The sequence below is a fragment of the Nelusetta ayraudi genome, unplaced genomic scaffold (assembly GCF_046127955.1).
Source record: "Nelusetta ayraudi isolate G7.1 ecotype Tasmania unplaced genomic scaffold, CSIRO-AGI_Nayr_v1 ptg000004l, whole genome shotgun sequence".
NCBI classification, from domain to species: Eukaryota; Metazoa; Chordata; class Actinopteri; order Tetraodontiformes; family Monacanthidae; genus Nelusetta; species Nelusetta ayraudi.
In genome coordinates this window covers 1106777-1125000 of record NW_027466054.1, presented here as the reverse complement: position 1 = coordinate 1125000, position 18224 = coordinate 1106777, and the positions used below count along the sequence as shown (strand labels likewise).

At 41.7% G+C, this 18224-nt stretch overlaps 3 non-coding genes across 3 annotated transcripts; all 3 read left to right on the top strand.

The window, feature by feature from the left end:
- The first annotated feature begins 2296 nt into the window (after positions 1 to 2296).
- trnaq-cug (transfer RNA glutamine (anticodon CUG)) lies at positions 2297 to 2368 on the top strand. The gene has a single exon. It is a non-coding gene; the product is annotated as a tRNA-Gln (tRNA).
- Positions 2369 to 2520: 152 nt separating this feature from the next.
- trnaq-uug (transfer RNA glutamine (anticodon UUG)) lies at positions 2521 to 2592 on the top strand. Its single transcript has one exon. It is a non-coding gene; the product is annotated as a tRNA-Gln (tRNA).
- A 205-nt stretch (positions 2593 to 2797) lies between these two features.
- trnal-cag (transfer RNA leucine (anticodon CAG)) lies at positions 2798 to 2880 on the top strand. The gene has a single exon. It is a non-coding gene; the product is annotated as a tRNA-Leu (tRNA).
- The last annotated feature ends 15344 nt before the right edge of the window (positions 2881 to 18224 follow it).

Here is an 18224-nt window from a genome sequence, read left to right as displayed (position 1 = left end):
ACCGGGCCCCCGGAGCAAGCAAGATGCGACAGTGGCTGGGTAAAACTCCCCTGTGGGAAGAAACCTAGGGCAGAACCAGACTCCAGAGGGCCATCATCTGCCTATGAGTAGTTGGGGTGAAGTAGAAAGATAGAGGAGAGACAGAGAAAGAGAGAAAGGAGCAGAGTGAGCCAGGGTGGCAGACAGGACAGAGTGAAAAACAGATACACCAACCAGGCAAAACGGATATAAACACAAAGAATAGGAAATAATTCAAGGCTGCTGTCCATGTGGAGTGTAAGTGTCCATGCTTTGGAAGGCAAGAGCCTAGCTCGATGGACAATCTGCCGATAGGACAAGTCCAGGTCTTAAGCGTGGTGGTGGGATGAAGCGATGACACCAAGACCCCTAGAACAGCACAGCACAATCCAGCTCCTGGCGCATTGGTCATCACCTGCCGGGGACACAGAGACTGCGGCAGTATCATGCATATCGAGCATACTGTACAAAGCATAATGAGAGCTTGGACAGAGGGGATAGAGTAAAAGATTGGATAGAGTAAAAGATTGATTGGGTGAGGAGAGTGATAAAGGCTCCGCCTGCACAGAGCAACGATCCCTGTAACGGGAGCGAAAGATCTCCCTCCACGGCGTAAGCCTACAGCAGCTTAACTGACAGTGGATGGAGTCTAACTATAAGCTTTAAGAAAAAGGAAAGTCTTAAGTCTACTTCTAAATAAACTAACTGTGTCTGCCCCCCTCACCGAGGCTGGAAGATGGTTCCAAAATAGAGGTGCCAGGAAACTGAAACACCTACCTCCTGATCAAACTCTAGAAATTTTTGGGATAACTAAAAGACCTGAATCCTCAGAGCGAAGGGCTCTTGGAGGATGATAAAGTTCAATGAGTTCCCTAATATAAGAAGGAGCCTGAGAATGAAGAGCTTTTTAAGTTAAAACTAGAATCTTAAATTCAATTCTAAATTTGACAGGCAGCCAATGCAAGGAAGCTAAAATTGGAGTAATATGCTGCCTCCTTCTAGTTCCGATTAACAATCGTGCCGCAGAGTTTTGGATTAACTGTAATGTCCTAAGGGATGAATTTGGGCATCCTGCTAGTACCGAGTTACAGTAATCTAGCCTAGACGTAACAAAAGCATGGATTATTTTTTCCGCATCTTTGAAGGACAAAAAACTTCGAATTTTGGCAATGTTTCTTAAGTGGAAGAAAGCTGACCTCCCTACATTCTGTATATGAGAATTAAAGGTCAGGTCCTGATCAAAAGTGACTCCAAGGTTCCGCACAGTAGAACTGGGTGTAGAACCAAATAGACCACTTTGTCCATCAAAGACTCTGTCCCTACTCTCTCGCGATCCAAATATAATGACCTCAGTTTTGTCGGTATTAAGCAACAGGAAATTCTGTGTCATCCAAGTTCTGACATCACGAAGACAAGATTCCAATTTGGCCAACTGATGAGCCTCATTTGCCTTAAATGACAAGTACAACTGTGTGTCATCTGCGTAAGAATGGAAACTAATGCTATGCTTTCTGATGATGTCACCAAGAGGTGATATGTAGATGTTGAAGAGGAGTGGCCCAAGTACAGATCCTTGCGGGACACCATGACAAACCCTCCTACGTTCTGACGAATGATTATGAACATAAACAAACTCAGACAAGTAAGATCCAAACCAGTCCAAGGCGCGATCCTTGATGCCGATAGTATCTTCTAATCTCCTAAGAAGAATGCTGTGGTCAACTGTATCAAATGCTGCACTGAGATCTAGGAGGACCAGAAAAGAGAGAAGACCTTTGTCAGATGCACACAAGAGGTCATTACTTACCTTAAGCAATGCAGTTTGAAAGAGAAGACATGATCTTTTATGCTACCTTTTACTCGACATCTAATTAAGCTTAAGGATGATTTTTATTTTGTTTTTTGTTTTTCAAAGTTTAAGAGGATTCCAGTGTCAGAATGACCGAGCCGTCTAAGGAGCTGCGTTCAGGTCGCAGTCTCTCCTGGAGGCGTGGGTTCGAATCCCACTTCTGACAGCTTGCCAATTTCTGTGACCACCCATCAGAGGGAATAATCAGGCTTTTACGTTGATTACCCTTCAACTATAATGTACCTTTCTCAACAATACCTGCAAACTTAGCTTTTTGCGTTTTACCATCGCAGAATCTCCAATGACCTTTTAAAGAACAGTGAAATTAGTAATGTTCTGCCAATAACTGTCTCACATAGCAAATATAGCAACACCAAACACATTCAAAAATGTTTATTTTCATGAAATTGGGAACCAAGGTTACTACAGGGTTCCATGGTGTAATGGTCAGCACTCTGGACTCTGAATCCAGTGATCCGAGTTCAAGTCTCGGTGGAACCTTGGGAAGAAAAGAAGGAGTGACGAATCATCAACTTTTTCTGACATTGCAAATCCAACCAACTGTGTGCAACTCCACTCTCAGTTATCTTGACACCTCCAAATGTGTCAAGAAACGGTTATTTTCATGAAATTGGGAACCAAGGTTACTACAGGGTTCCATGGTGTAATGGTCAGCACTCTGGACTTTGAATCCAGTGATCCGAGTTCAAGTCTCGGTGGAACCTTGGGGAGAAAGAGAGCAATCCTTAATCTTCTCTGACATTACAAACACAACCGTGTGCAACTCTTCTCTCAATGGTCTTGACATCTCCAAACGTCGGCGCTCACTCGAGTGAAAGAGAAGACAGGATCTTTTACTCGACGTCTAATTAAGCTTAAGGATGATTTTTATTTTGTTATGTTTTTTTCAAAGTTTAAGAGGTTTCCAGTGTCAGAATGGCCGAGTGGTCTAAGGCGCTGCGTTCAGGTCGCAGTCTCTCCTGGAGGCGTGGGTTCAAATCCCACTTCTGACAGCATGCCAATTTCTGTGACCACCCATCAGAGGGAGTAATCAGGCTTTTACGTTGATTACCCCCTCAACTATAATGTACCTTTCTCAACAATCCCTGCAAACTTAGCTGTTTGCGTTTTGACACAGCAAAATGTGGAATGACCTTTTAAAGAACAGTGAAATTAGCCATGTTCTGCCAATAACGTTCTCACGTAGCAAGGATAGCGACACCAAACACATTCAAAAATGGTTATTTTCATGAAATTGGGAACCAATTTGTATTAATGTCTTGTGTTAGAATGGCCGAGCGGCCTAAGGCGCTGCGTTCTGGTCGCACTCTCTCCTCGAGGCATGCATTTTAATCCCACTTCTGACAGCCTGCAAATTTCTGAGACCACCCATCAGTGTGAGAATACAGTAAAATCTGAGCTTCAGTGTATGTCAATTTGAAGCTTACAGTTAAACTTGGAGCTTTCTTCTCCAAGTGCCGCTTAGGATATGCAAAGGGCCAGATTGTTTTGGTGTATGCACTACAAAATGTTGAAATCTAGCAGTGGAACAAGAATGAATTTAGGCCCTTCAAGGTTTAAAGAAAAAATAGTTTGTCCGTTTTCATCTCTTATCTCTTAAGCCAACAAAAAGCACTTTGTGAGCTTGGCAAGACTGAAATAGGTACAAAACAAACATGCTCACTAAAGCTCAAATCAGTCCCCATTGAAGATTTAATCATGCCTTCTACCACTTACGTTTTTAGAGTACCGGATGAGTGCCTTTAATTGTGAAGGGATTGCAAAAAAAAAAAAAAACTAATCAAGGATGGCCCATAGAGACAGGCTTCATGCCCTCCACAGCGCACTCAGCCCGCAGTGGGAGGGCCGAGGAGTGAAGGCAGATTCTTTTCAGATGTATAGACGTAATCATTTGTGTCAACAATAATTCATGGCAGTGAAGTTATGTCAAAGTATAACGTGTTTATAAACTAAATGGCCATATCATAGAAAAAGTAAGCCAACTGTTCAATGTGTAAGTAAGCAATGAATGAAGACATGAAAAAGGTCGTCAATGTAATGATGTTGAACACAGAGGGTTAATTTTCCAACATATCAGAAAAAGTCTTTCTTAAAGTCTTGGCGATAGGAAAGCTTACCCCTCGTCAGTGAGTTTCTTCTGCACATGTTAAAATGCAGCATCTATTACCAAATGGAAGCCTCGTGTAAACTTTTAAAGAGTCTCATTTTGCAAACTGCTAACTTCAGCTCTGTTCGCATTACAACTATGGTCAATTAAGCACAGCAAACACAGTGAAAACCAGAAGAGCATGCCAGATTATGGCAAATAATTAAGACATGGATTTTCTGAAGGTAATTATTGCAGCCAATCGAGTTTATCTCTGTTGCTACATAGAGCTGCACATTTTCCTGTTATTCCACACAGATCGTGAATAGAAAAGAGCCTATTCACGCCATTTTACAAGTCAACAATGATGCATTTTAAGGTCTTTTTATGGCCTCAACAAACCCAAAAAATATGAAAAATATAGATACAAAAAAACACAGCTAGGATCACTTCAGATTAATAAAGGAGGAAGTACCCTAACAATTCAGCAAATAATTAGTGAAAGTTATAATACAGAATGCAGTCTCCATCATGGTTCAGTAGGAGCTATTACTATCAAAGATTGGGACGTGGAAAACTGCAGATGAAACCTAATGAGTGTAATAATTAATAGTAAATTAGATATTTTCTAAGGAACTAGGTAATACCATATTTGGCCATATAGGTTTTATTTTCCCTACAGGTGAATTACTCTGTTCATACTGGAAATCAGCAAGCACAAAGGCCAAAACTGTACTTTTCTTGTAATTTTATTTAAATGGATTGTGCCTGTTCACAACATAGAGAACACAGTACTTCAGCCTTTTGTCTCTGATGGTGAAACAAAACAAGCTGAATGAATAAAGTGGGCAACAGTGAACGCTAGCGTTGACGTGCTTTGGAATCATTTAGTGATCTGAGGCCCTCAACAATTGATGCATTGATGATGAGTGCCAAGCACATGAAGGCAGTGGCTCTCATGGTATTGGTATGACCCAGGTAAGAATCAGCTACCAGGCCTCCTTGGTTGCCATCCAAACAACGCCATGATGGCAACCATTAAATCTGTTCATGACTAAAAGTAAAAAAAAAAAAGGGAATAATTGTGTTAATTGATGCAACATACTAATGTAGGTGTTGTAATCACATTGATTTTTTTCTGTCACATATTTCCTCAGCAGTTGTCCTTCTTAAACCTTCTGTCCATGATTGCGGGTACCTCAGCTTTTTAAAAGATGATAAGCATAGCATGTTTTCATGCATACACTGCCAAAAGAGTGGATGTGAGTTTTAATTATAGCTCGGATTATTGTGAATCATAAAGTGTCTAGCTATGTTTTGTGTGCGTGATTGCATATTTGTGACTCTGTGTGTAATATTACTCGTATGCACCCCTTTGGGATTCCTCCTCTCCTGCACAAAGAGGCTTTGATCTGCCCCAGGCAACACGAAATGAGAAATTGCAGATTACGATAGAGAGAGCAGTTGCGCAACAACGCAGCAAACATTTACTGTCCAAACCAAAGCAACGTTTTGCAGGGGGCAATAAAGAGAAAAAAGAGCTGTGAATGTCTCTTGCTCTCTATAATGTATGTGCGTGTTTATACCGCACATAACCAGTTTTCCCACTCAAAAATTAAAGTTCAGTTTAAAATAAATAAATGAGGCACTGTGGGCGCCCCAGGAGGTGTGAGACGTGACATATTGTGTTGACGGGATGGGACACAAATAGCCGTGCTATAATACACACTTCGTGACTACAGATGGACATGTGAAGATTGTTTTGGAGGCAGCAAACCTCCGCTGGGACCACAGTCAACTAATACGAATGCAAGAAAATAACAACATGGTCCTCGGGGCATTTAAATGTGTGCAGAGCGGCTCGCATTTCTCTTACTGTTAAAATATTTGATGTAATACTGTCTGACTGCATTGCACTATCACTATGGTTTTCTGCTTTATTGCCACCTGTGTAGCGTCTAAGATGAAACGGAAAATCTGTAGCCCACATCTTTGTGCTCTTACAGTTGCCTTAGCATATCCTGCAAACCACGCCTGGGCACACAAGAAGGGAGACCAAGGCAATAGTTTGTGAATAGTTTTGTTCAATTGACTTAGTAAGAGAACGATTATAATTAAGTAACAAAGTAACACATAGTGCCTCTCGGCTGGCCTGAGAAAGTTGTTTGTCTGTTTGTTTTTCAGCTGCTTTGTAGCAGCTTGTGAAAATGAATTTTAATGAATGTAAAGATTAAAAATGATGTTTACTGAAGGAGTTTCTGTATTTAGACCTACAGCTATTTACTTTCACCGTATATTTCAGTCAGCATCGGCGAGAGCGGAACAGCTGGTTGCTATACAAAATGGGAAAGTGTGAGCAATTCTGAAATTGCTGGGGGGGAGACAATGCAGAAGTTCACATTGAAAACATATGGCAAAGTAAACAATATTTCAAGGCTTTTCTAAGTCTCACTCTGCAACTCTAGGACCCGAGGTCGGTAGGCACTGTGTCTATAAAATATGTTCACGTTTCTGTGCCTCTTTTACATAATGTATGAGTTTGTGTATGTCAGTAAAGTAATCAGAGTCATAGCACATCTTATTTGAATATGTTTGTGTACTCAGAATTATTTACCGAGGACAAAAGTGCAATTAAATTACAATGTGAACAAAAAAATAACACAACTACAATTTACATTTACAAAATTAAAAAGAAAAAGTTTAATATTACATACCTCACTTGAAGACATTGCTCTTTTTCTCAACTTGAAGTATGTTGGTTTTTTATGGTGTGTTGTTGTATTTCTTAATTTTATTGCGCTGGGACAGAAGAGGGGTCAACCACGGAAGGCTCTCCAGCTGCTCTGCCTCTTAGGCTCACTGACCCATAAATTCCACTAAACACATTTGCAACATGGAATGTTCAGCAAAGTAATTCTGCAGCAACCGACGAATCACGCACATTTACGCTGGACATTTAGGCAGCACAGAGCGCAGCTGCAGCTATAAGATCACGTGATCACACAGGAAAACCACAAGCTCACACTAGAACTGTTTATAATGCCACCACCACTACAAATACGGTGCTTTTGCTATTGGACTCAAACTCCATGATTTCATTTTTACTTTAACCAAGTGGCATTTAATCATGGCGAGATGGTGTGTTGGGCGAGTGCGTGTATATTGTGTTGGTGTTCTTCTCCTGACTCTGTGGTTCCCTGACCATCGCCCACTGCAACATCGTCAACGGGGGGCGAGTTCCTGGCTCCGCCCACCGGGTGATTCGCTGATCGCCGCCACCTGCGTCGCCATGGTCAGAAGGAGACCCCGGAAGCAGAGGCAATAAAGGCAGCCGTGTTCCTGAGCACTGGGGCTCAGTCTGATTGTGGCTGTTAAACCCCCACGCATCTCGTTTCGACTTGTGTGTCCGTTCGACTTCGACACTCGTGTTTTTTTGTGCTGATTAGCCGCCAACTTCGTGTGTGTGATTTGTTGGGGAATAATCGGGCTCCTAGGCTTAGCTTTTTGTTTCCTTTGGGGTTAATGATGGGGTTTGTCCCTCTCGTTTCGTTCTTCCCTTCGGGTCTCAGTTTTGAAACAGTGTTCTCTTTTTATTGGTTTATTGGTTTGACGCCACCCGATGCCCTTCCCCTGTTGTTGAGTTTTGGTTCTGTTGATTCATTAAATTTACCAGTGTTTGGGAACAGCGATCAACGCCTCTTGTTTATCCTTTTGTTGCACGCCTTCTCCCCAAGACACGATCAAATATTGAACGCAAACGCATTGTGTGTTTTGAAATTCAGTGGATACTACATGTTTGATTTTCCTGTTGAGACTGATGAGTGATTCATGAGCGGATCTACAATTGATGCAGATTGAATAAAGCATGAAACTAAATAAGTAATTTTGATATTTTTTCTTTCATTTTTAAAGTGTCTTTCAAAGGAGTGTACGGTGATGTTAGAGGAAATTATAGTAAAAAGGACAGTTGAAATATTTGTTCAATTAAAATTTGTTTTACTTCAACTCATGCCATCAGCCACTTTCTTTCACATTGCCTAAAACCTGGCATCAATAAAGTAACAATGATATAAAGTAACATTTTGAAAGCGGCAGCACACAGGTGTACGATGAGATAATGTCAGATTTGCCATGAAAAATTATCCAATTTCACTTCATTGGACTAAAAGAATTAACATTCTGTTGTCGAGTGACAGTGCTTAAAAAGGAATGTAAGACTATTTTCCTCCCTCTTTTCCTTCCAGGATAGCAGCGTTCACATCTAAACAGGCCCAGGTATCACACTGAGCGAGTATAAATAAATGAAGAGACTATATTGTCATTATTAGGCTTAAAAAAAATGTCATTTCTGCTTTGAAGTGTGATTTTTTTTTTTCCAATGTAAAAAATGTGCCGTGGCTCCAACTCTTCTTTTTTTTTTTTTTTTTGGCCTCATTGCCCCCCTGGGGCTCCGTAAAAAACACTACTCTATGGTGTATGTATTTGTGAGAATTGTGTTTGTAGTCAAAGGCCAAACAGTTAGTAGTAGGAAGGATGAGAACTCCACTCCTATTCTATGCTTCCTGGCTGTTTTTATGCTGCAACTTCCACTCTTCCCTCAGTGCAGAGCACATCATTTGGCAGCCTCTGTCTGGGGTGACGCCGAAACACGTTTTTCAAAGATTCAGCATGATAAATTTGAAAAGAAAATCTTTTTCCTGAAGCAACTGTCACAACATTGGAAACAGCCAGAGGATCTCAGACCTTTGACATTTAATCTTGCAGGCATCAAATAAGAACCTGCACATCTTCTCTTTATGACAAGTTCTGTTGGCAGCGTTTCCCTACCTTTCCTCCTCCGCATCCATTCTACTGCTCCAACAGTTGTTAGGGTTACATCTTACACGTTATTTTTTTTCTTTGCAGAGTCACTTCGGCAATGAAAAGAGGTTAGAAACGTCTGATGGCAGGAGGAGCATCGATAAAGGCTGAAACTTCCATCCCAAAACACTTTGCTTTCTTGTATCACCGAATGTCTGCACTGCTGCAGATAATCCTTTCACTCGACAGCCGCTGAGTTCATTGCGCCCCGGTCGCTGTGATGATTTGGGATAAAAGATATCAAACAGTGACCCACGGAAGGCCACGCTCGGAGGCGCACACTTCATGTTAACTCTGTGCTCTGTGGCATTGTGTCTCTGAGCTGAGAAAGCCTCAATCCAAATGAAAGGCTTTCAACATCATCCACAGCTCACTGGCTTGGAAATGTCTAAAAAAAAAAACTTTTACATTTGAAGCTCTCATGCCTGTTCTGGGGGTGGTTGGGTTGTTGCTTTTTGTCATATTACTTCTCTATGTGTGTATAGTAATGTGACAACTTGAATGTGGGAAACACTTCAAATGTATTGCTTATTTATCATGAGAAGCATTCATAAGGCATGATGATGCATTCACAGAACTATACTAAAACATGTTGCAAATGTTCACAATCACATGCCAAGTTTCATGACGGATAATAAAATGGTGGATGTAACATGACTTTTTATACCTCCATACCTGCTTGGCAGATACAAATTCTCGTCTAAAAAAATAATAATGCAATTACACCCATTTTCCATGAAGGTATGAAATATTACGAATGATGAGCTTGTTATACAGTATGTTATGTCCAAAATTCTTGTCATGAATCTTGTCAGGGCGTCAGTTGCAATTACATTCTACAATAGACCTTCTTAGAAAGTGTTGCCAGATCTTCTTTTAAATGTAATCTTTGGCCTGCTTGCTGTGCTGTGGCTGTAATTGGGAATTGCACTAACGAGGTGTGGGTACAACTATGCCGGAGGACCCGTGAATTGTGCCCATGCAGGACCAACATTCCTATATGATCTGTCGTGTAGCTGAGTTGTATCCGAGCAACCTCCAGATTCAAGGTTCTGAAGAGCTGGTCAGCTGGCGTCACACCCAAAGTTAAAGGGGCCATATGCCATTTTCATCATTGTGAAATATAAGGTGATAAAAAAAATTGGTCTGCGAAGCTCGTAGGGTCGAGCACATACATAACGAATAGCCCCACCAATATCATACAACCGCTGCATTTCTTCACACTGCTACTGAGTCAAAATGCGAGAGTGAGCAAGAGTGAGTAAGAGTGAGTAAGAGTGAGCTCCACAGCTGCAAAAAAATACTAATAATCACTGAACACTGTTGAAAGAGATCTCTGAAAAACTGTCGACGGAAAACCTTTGCAACAAACTGTAATTTTGCATTCTTACTTCTCTTTTTTAGTTTGACCTTTATTTAACCTTTATTGAGATGAACAATTCTGTTCATGAAGCAGCCCTGGGGCAAAGAAAAAAAAACAGAACACAAGAGCCCAAAAGCTTGTATAAAACTTATCACCCATTAACAATTGAATTAAATCAATGCATGCTGATGCCAGAAACGCTCTCAGGCATTTGATTAACCAAATGCTTCAAAATGTTATTTTTTTCCAAAAAGAGGCAGAAAAAGAATTTATTGAGGAATAAAAAGTCTGCTATGGTTGCAAGCAGCTATAGAAATTTACATTGACTGTGTGAGCAACATTCAAATGCATGACTTACTTTTTAAGAAATGAAGAGCTTTGCATAAAACTGAAATTGCATGTAACAGTGTAACATTTTTTGCACATCTCTAATCTTTGTTGGCACCTTTATGATTTTATAGAATCTGCCATTGTCTCTTTCTTGCTGCTTAATCAGGATCTGTTGTTGACGTTGTGATTGCAGCCATTTTGTTTTAGCTTGGCTGTTGTGTGTGTGTGTGTGTGTGCGTGTGTGTGTGCGTGCGTGCGGGCAGGTGGGCGGGCGCGCGTGTCTGTGGGTGTGTGTGTGTGTGTGTGTGTGTGTGGGTGTGTGTGGGTGTGTGTGTGCCCTCTGTTTTGTTTTGTTTTTTCTGTTCTGTTTCTGCCAATTTTGTATGCAGAATAGGCGTGCTGTGATTGGTGGAAAGTTCCACACCCAGGCCCGTTATTGGCTGCCGTCAGGACACCACCAGAGAGAAAAGGATGGCAGGCGTCTGGTGGTAGCCGGCACTCCTCCTCCTCCTCCTCCTCCTCCTCCCCCTCTTCTCCCAACCGGCCACACATCCTTTTCCTTCTGATTTCAGACTCTGAGCAGTCAGGCTGGACTTGTAGTCTGTTGTGTAGTTTTCTCCTGTTTTTGTTGAAGTAGGGAGGTGAGTTATTTGTCATTTGTTTCTCTTGCTTTGGTTAGTTTAGCTTTGTGGCCTCTCAGTCAGGACACCTTTTGTTTGCTATTTTGGCCTTGGTCCACCCCGAAGCCTTCAGCTCAATCTATATTTTATTGCCATTTCTTTTGTGAATCCAACTTTTTGGTTTAAATAAACCCGTTGTCATTATTTTTGTGAACTAACCTGTGTCTGGCTGCTTGGGATTTGGGGAAAACGGAGCCTTTTCACATTATGTCTCAGACCCCCTGGATTGGGGCGTAACACTGAATATAAATCCATTAGTCCTCGGCCTGCTCATTCTCAGACACAATCAACTTTGGACTTGACTATTTAGAGCAGCCCAGGTTTAGAAGTGTGTCTCTTCAGTTGGCAGACTTTGGTTTTCAGTACTGATGTGAACAAAATGTTAGGTTGTCATCCCCTCCTTCAGAGACAAAGTCCCCCACCTGAGACTGCTTATGCATAATCCTTCCCATTCTTTACGCTGCACTAGAGGCCTTCTGCTGTCCCTGGAGGTTTCTGGCACACAGACGAGGAATAATCAGAAGTCTGCAGGGTTGATGCCACACATGAAACATCAAACTCCAGTTTCCTCTGAATGCACCGAGCTGATCGTTTTAGAGTGGTGGCTGTAATCCCAGGGTGCATTTTCCTGCTGCATTGGTTTCTCTCTGACTGCACAGTCTTTGGCAGTCTGAATGACTGAGGACTGTCATTCCCCTTAGACTGTGACCAAAAACTCAATACCCCGATGGTTTGTATTTTTACTGTGGCACAGTCTATTTCTTTTTTTCTTTTTTTTTTTTAACTACTTTTCATGTTCACACCGTGACCTTGTATTTACATAGCATTGAGCTAACTTTTCCCAGCACAAAAGTTGTTTTTAACAAAACGTGAACTCAATAGTATTTTCTAACTTCTCAAATTCAACACCTCAAAATTTCCTGGTGGTAAAGTTGTAGTAGTGGTACAGATAAAAGTAGTTTAATATGACATATAACAATCATTATTAGTGTTTTGCTAAAATTGCTTTGAAGAGAATAAGAGTTTAAAAAAAGCTCTCAATTATTGTGGAATTCTAGAGCTACTATTGTACAGTGTATCTTTAGCTTTTATCATTAAATGTTGTTTAGAAGCTGATGGAAAATGCATTTTTCCTTAAAGTAACTGTTAACCATGTTTCAAAGTTTTACAATTGGTGACATTGAGCAGTTCAGGCATGACGACATGAATCTCTTGACAAGTTTTCTGGCTAAGTTAAGATAACAACTAGTGATAGGTTGTTAGCAAACGAACCGGTTCTAAGAGCAGGCTATTCAAAGTGAACGAAAGCTGGCTCCTGATGGGAGACACTTTTTTTTGTTGCCGTCAATTTAGAACTGTAGAGGTGTTAAAGTGCTATAGAGAAATTATAATATGCCAAATATTAGAAATGGGATAAACTGACAACAAGTAAACAAGTAATTTCATTTCTTTTTCTTTTTATTATTTTTATTTTATTATTAGCAGCCAGTTTGACCTTTTAACCTCTCTGACTTAGTTCACTAATTTTAGTCCGCTGTTGTTGACATACTGAGTCAGTGTGAGTTTCAGCGCCTGACTGTCACAGCATGTGCTCATGCATATGCACTGTTTAGTGGATGAGTACTGAGTGTGCTTCTTGCTTGTCTCTCATGAATGTGAGCCTGAACACTGTCACCAAGTGTGCTTACAGTGTGCTGAACTGCGTCCCTGGAGGTGTCGTAGAAATACATATTTGATGTGCACAAGAACAACAGATTACAAAAATATACGGGTAAACAGCAGAAACGCTGACATAGCACGGCAGGAAGTCTTTGAAAGCGTCTTCACCAAATGTTCTGATGTTGAAATGAGGAGGCACACTGACGTCACCGGCGGAACGGCTGCAATAAATTATCATAAAAGTGAACACAGGAGAGCACAGAATCTAAATTAAGTGTTTTGTAGGAATCAAACGATCCTCTGTCTGCACCATATTGACTTGCGTGTTCTTTTTAAGTTGGATTTACTGGTTTGCCTTATAGAAAACAATGAAATCCTTTGCCGGGGAAATATTGAAGACAAAATAATTGTGCTGTTCAGAAGCCAAATATGTGCTTGTAAATTATTTGTACTGTGTTGAATTGTTTTTTTGATGGCATCATAAATCATATCACACCAAATCGCACTGTGTGAAGTCAAATTGCTGTCAAATCATGAATGAATCACATTGCATCATGAACAGGTGTGGATTGTATCCTATAGTATTGCCAATGTGCTTCAGTGTATGTGTAATTGATTGCTTGCTGGCAGATATTGAGATGTGTATTGAATCATCCTCAGTGCATCACATCCCTGCTGTCCACAAAGAACAGGCAAAAAAACATTTTGACACTGCAACATTTGATATGACTCTCTGTCATGTCAACCTCAGCCATGTTGCTGCAACAACAAAGGTGTTTGGTTGTTATGGCCATCCTCTAGACTGCCCCTATAATGTCAATATCCTTACACAAACCAGTTATCTAGCACAAGATCCATGCTATTCTACTAAATGTGAATTATCACTGACCAGGAGGGAGACATAAAACGGCAGCAGCAAATATCACATCTTTTTAATTTCACTTTTATCCACTATTATCCCCTCTGGACTACCTGCCATCAGTCTTTGTTATTGTATTATAGCCCGTCCAAAACGAAATGACGGTGGGTTGCAGGCAGGTGTTCACTTGGGTGTCTTTGAGGGCGAGGAAATTAAATTCTCTGTGCTGCTCTGTTGAAGTGTGGTTGATATGTGACTAAAATCCCATTGCACAGACTGTGGATGAGTATAACAGAGTTCATTTGAAAAAGAGTTGGTGGTCAGTCTGCAAAGCCTCTTTGTTTTAATGTTGAGAAATACATACATTATAAATAGTTAACTGGCTAAATGTGATGTTGAAGTGTCACATGCACTGTGTATACACCAAAGATGCCTGAACTTTTTAGTTGTCCATTTTATTGTCTGTGAAACTTGAAAGATTGTGTTTATTCATCCAAGCACTCCGTGTCTCGCCATGCACCTTTGCTTCTATTGGTTAAATCGACGCCTTCCTCAATTTAGGGCATGCAAATGTAAATGTGTGGTTTCTGCCTCAAGTCTGCCTTATTAGAACCACTGAACTCATTTCTGGCATTCCTGCTAAACTGTTTTTCAGTCAGGCTCCTTTTCTTCCAGTACAGACTCTACAAAAAGCATAAAGTGCACCCCCCAGCCAGTGTTCACCTATTCATCAATCCATCTATTTTCTTCTGCTTTGGCATGTGAATTAGGGTCGCTGTTGCAGCCAAGCTTTCCAGCTCCCCCAGGGGGTTTCCAAGGTGTTCCAGGAGCTGCTGAGAAATGCCATCCCTCTCAGTCCAGACAGATGTGGCTGGAACACCTCTAAGGTCAGATGCGTGAACCACCTGATTGGATTCCCAGAGCAGCATTGACCTCCCATAGTATGACTGAGATCCTCTATGGGTGCTTTCACACCAGTGAGCTTAATAAAATTCCAGATTATTTCTTCCAAACTGTGCTTCACCTAAAAACAGAGGTCTCCACCAAATCCTGGCGACGGGCTACAATGCAGGGCATTGTGGACAAACACAACCTGACCGAACATGAAAACATTGTTGGTCTTGTCCTTTCCTTCATTAGTTTTCGAAGCCGCGCCACCACAGGTGAGGACAAGGTGCAGCATGAAGTCAAACTGGACTGGTGTAATGAGACGAATGCTTCGGAGGGCTGTATTGGGGTCCGCTGCATCACGTAGTGAAACATCAAGTGAATATTAGGTAAGTGAATAAATGATGTTTACGAATCCAGCGTCCCTATAATTACCATCCCACCGTCTGGTTGATAGCTGTTTCCATTTTCTTCAAGGACAACAAATTCACAAATCGTTTGTGCAAAATGCTGTTATTTCTGCTCAGCCAAACACAATATCATCAGTCTGCTTCATTCATACCTCCAGCTCTTACACGCTTGGCCCGAACTCTTCCTTTCCACGAGCTGCCGATGGTGAAGGGAGCAGAACTGAGTCTCCGGTAAGCCCCGCCTCAGAACAGCTACTGGCCTTAGTGACCTTAGCAACAGTAACTAGGCAAGTGTATTGCAGCAGGTTGTTTGATGCCAAAGTGGTGTGTTTGCACCACGTAAAAAACAATATATGTTTTTCCTTTTCCAAAGTCTAAAACTCAAGAGGTTAAATGTTAAATTTGGATATAACATTGTGGAAGACCCACTTAACTGCTCAACCAGATGAAAATATGATGCTGAGGGGCAGACTGATAGAAGTGTAGCTGCCAATTGCCAGTCCAACACCCCTGTTTTTGTTATGTCTACTGCTGTTGTGTTGTTTTCAATCATTTACTTGCCATCCTGGTTGGCATGGCTCGGACATTAGTAAATTTGCGTTTATGTATTTAAGTATAAAACAAAGACAACTAGAATACAAACTAGATTTGATTGTTCGTGTTCAGCTAATGTAGAAAAACTCAAAGAACGATGGAAGACTCGGATCCAGCAAACAAAAGACCTTTAATCACAATCTTTACGATGCCGCATGCGTTCATCCGGGCCAGACGTCGAAATGAGGTCCCCTTATTAGGGTCTAATCCAGCACAGACTGCGGAAATGAGGGCGCAATTAACCGGATTCATTACAAATGCTCTAATAAACAGACAAACTATAATGACTTCAAACTAGCGCTGACTCACACTCAGATACAAAAGTAACACTGTGACAGAAGAAAATCAAGGATGGTCACTAATCTACTAATTGACTTAAACAACGGAGAATTTTCACAGCTGCAGGTGACTTATAATATTACAACAATTCTATTGAAAACTCCTGCATAAAGGACGAATGAGGACAGCACCTGATTTCTTCAGCGGAATAAACAGAAAAAGGGCTGAAAATGGAGATGATATCAGAATGTAACTGTCTGTGGGGAACATTCATGACTTTTTTTTTTACTTGTGGTGCACCACCTAATAGGGAGGTGGACTACCTCCCTATTAGAGATAGCCTCCAGCAATTTCCTGTATTTTTAACTGCCCTTTTGTTGCCTCTACAACTGGTCAATTTTTCTTTTGAGAATTCAGGGAAATCGGCTCCCATGCAGCTGTCGGAACACCTGGAGCATGTGTAATGACGCACTCCTTTATCAACAAAAATATGCCAAACTTCCAACAGCGAGAGCATAACAGCAACTGCCTCTGTCAGCAGCAGAAATACAAACGTACCTGACAAACACCGCATGGAGATAAGTGTAATACATCTCGACAGGAAGAGTGTTGGAAAAGAAAAGGTTGTTCTTGTTTCTGTAGGGAAAAGCAGAGCAGCTTTGCATGAAAGACTGCTATGAGACAGTCCACTGTCACGCAGAGTAACGGTGCCCCCAGTGGAAATTTGCCTTTAATTAGAACAGCGCTACACTGACACAACACATCCGGCTGGGGAACCGGGAAGAAACAAATGTGTGTGCGAAACAAAGTTCATCTGGAAGGCAAAGACGAACTGAAACAAAGGAGGGGAAATTTATTAGGACAGCCACCCATATGGCTCCCACATACACTAATGTGTGTGTTAGAGTTCCTTTATATCAAATCAGGTTAATGGAAGCAGAATGACTGTGGCCAGAATTTCATGTTCTTCCGTCATTCTAACAGGGTTGCAGACACTTTTGTGTTGTTTTCAATGTCCTCTCTAACCCTGTTTGCTAACAAACACATCGGCCCCCTGCTGTCTTTGAAAGCCTCTCTGTACTCCACAATTCACCCTGTTAGTCATTTAAATTCAATTATTCATTGGTTATGTACGGTTATGACTTCTTTTTTCTTCCTTTTGAAATTCTTTGATGGTATTTTTTTTGTTCATCTCAGATTAAAATTGTTTTAAAAATTACCATTTTAGCAGACTTTAAAAGAAATGCTTGTAAATATTATTGTCTATTTGCAAGTCATTGTTTGTCATTAGTCATTAGTTTTAGCCATATGCAGTTGGGACTTTTTCTGCACACATCACTGATTAAAAGCAGTGTGAAAAAAATGATGATGTACTCGACAAAGGCCACTGATAAAGTCAATCTAAACATCATTTAAATACTACCAGACATGCAGATGGGAGATGATCAAATACACAAGTCAGACACTTAACTGTTACCACAATGTCACTGTTGCCTGGTACCTCACGAAAAATACCAGGAGGAAGTTCTGTCTTTCTTTCTTTTCTTATTGCATGAATGCAATGAAACCAACTGGTCAAAAAGGTCCAAAACATCATCACCACTGATCTTGAGAGGGCATCACAGGAGCTACTGTCCCCCGCTGAAAGAGAAAGACAGTGGTTACACCAAGAATTCCCTTCAGGGGGTGACCACAATGAATCATCTGCCCCTCTCCTCTCCTCTCCTCTCCTCTCCTCCCCCTTCCTCTCCTCTCCTCACTTCTCCTCTCCTCTCCCTTCCTCTCCTCTCCTCTCCCTTCCTCTCCTCTCCTCTACTCTCCTCTCCTCTCCTCTCCTCTCCTCTCCCTTCCTCTCCTCTCCTCACTTCTCCTCTCCTCTCCTCTCCCTTCCTCTCCTCTCCTCTCCCTTCCTCTCCTCTCCTCTCCTCTCTTCTCCTCTCCACTCCTCTCCCTTCCTCTCCTCTCCTCACCTCTCCTCTCCTCTCTTCTCCTCTCCACTCCTCTCCCTTCCTCTCCTCTCCTCTCCCTTCCTCTCATCTCCCTTTCTCTCCTCTCCTCTCCCTTCCTCTCCTCTCTTCTCCTCTCCCTTCCTCTCCCCTCCTCTCCCTTCCTCTCCTCTCCTCTCTGCTCTCCCTTCCTCTCCTCTCCCTTTCTCTCCTCTCCTCTCCCTTCCTCTCTGCTCTCCCTTCCTCTCCTCTCCCTTTCTCTCCTCTCCTCTCCCTTCCTCTCCTCTCCCTTTCTCTCCTCTCCTCTCCCTTCCTCTCCTCTCTCCTCCTCTCCTCTCCTCTCCCCTCCTCTCCTCTCCTCTCCCTTCCTCTCCTCTCCTCT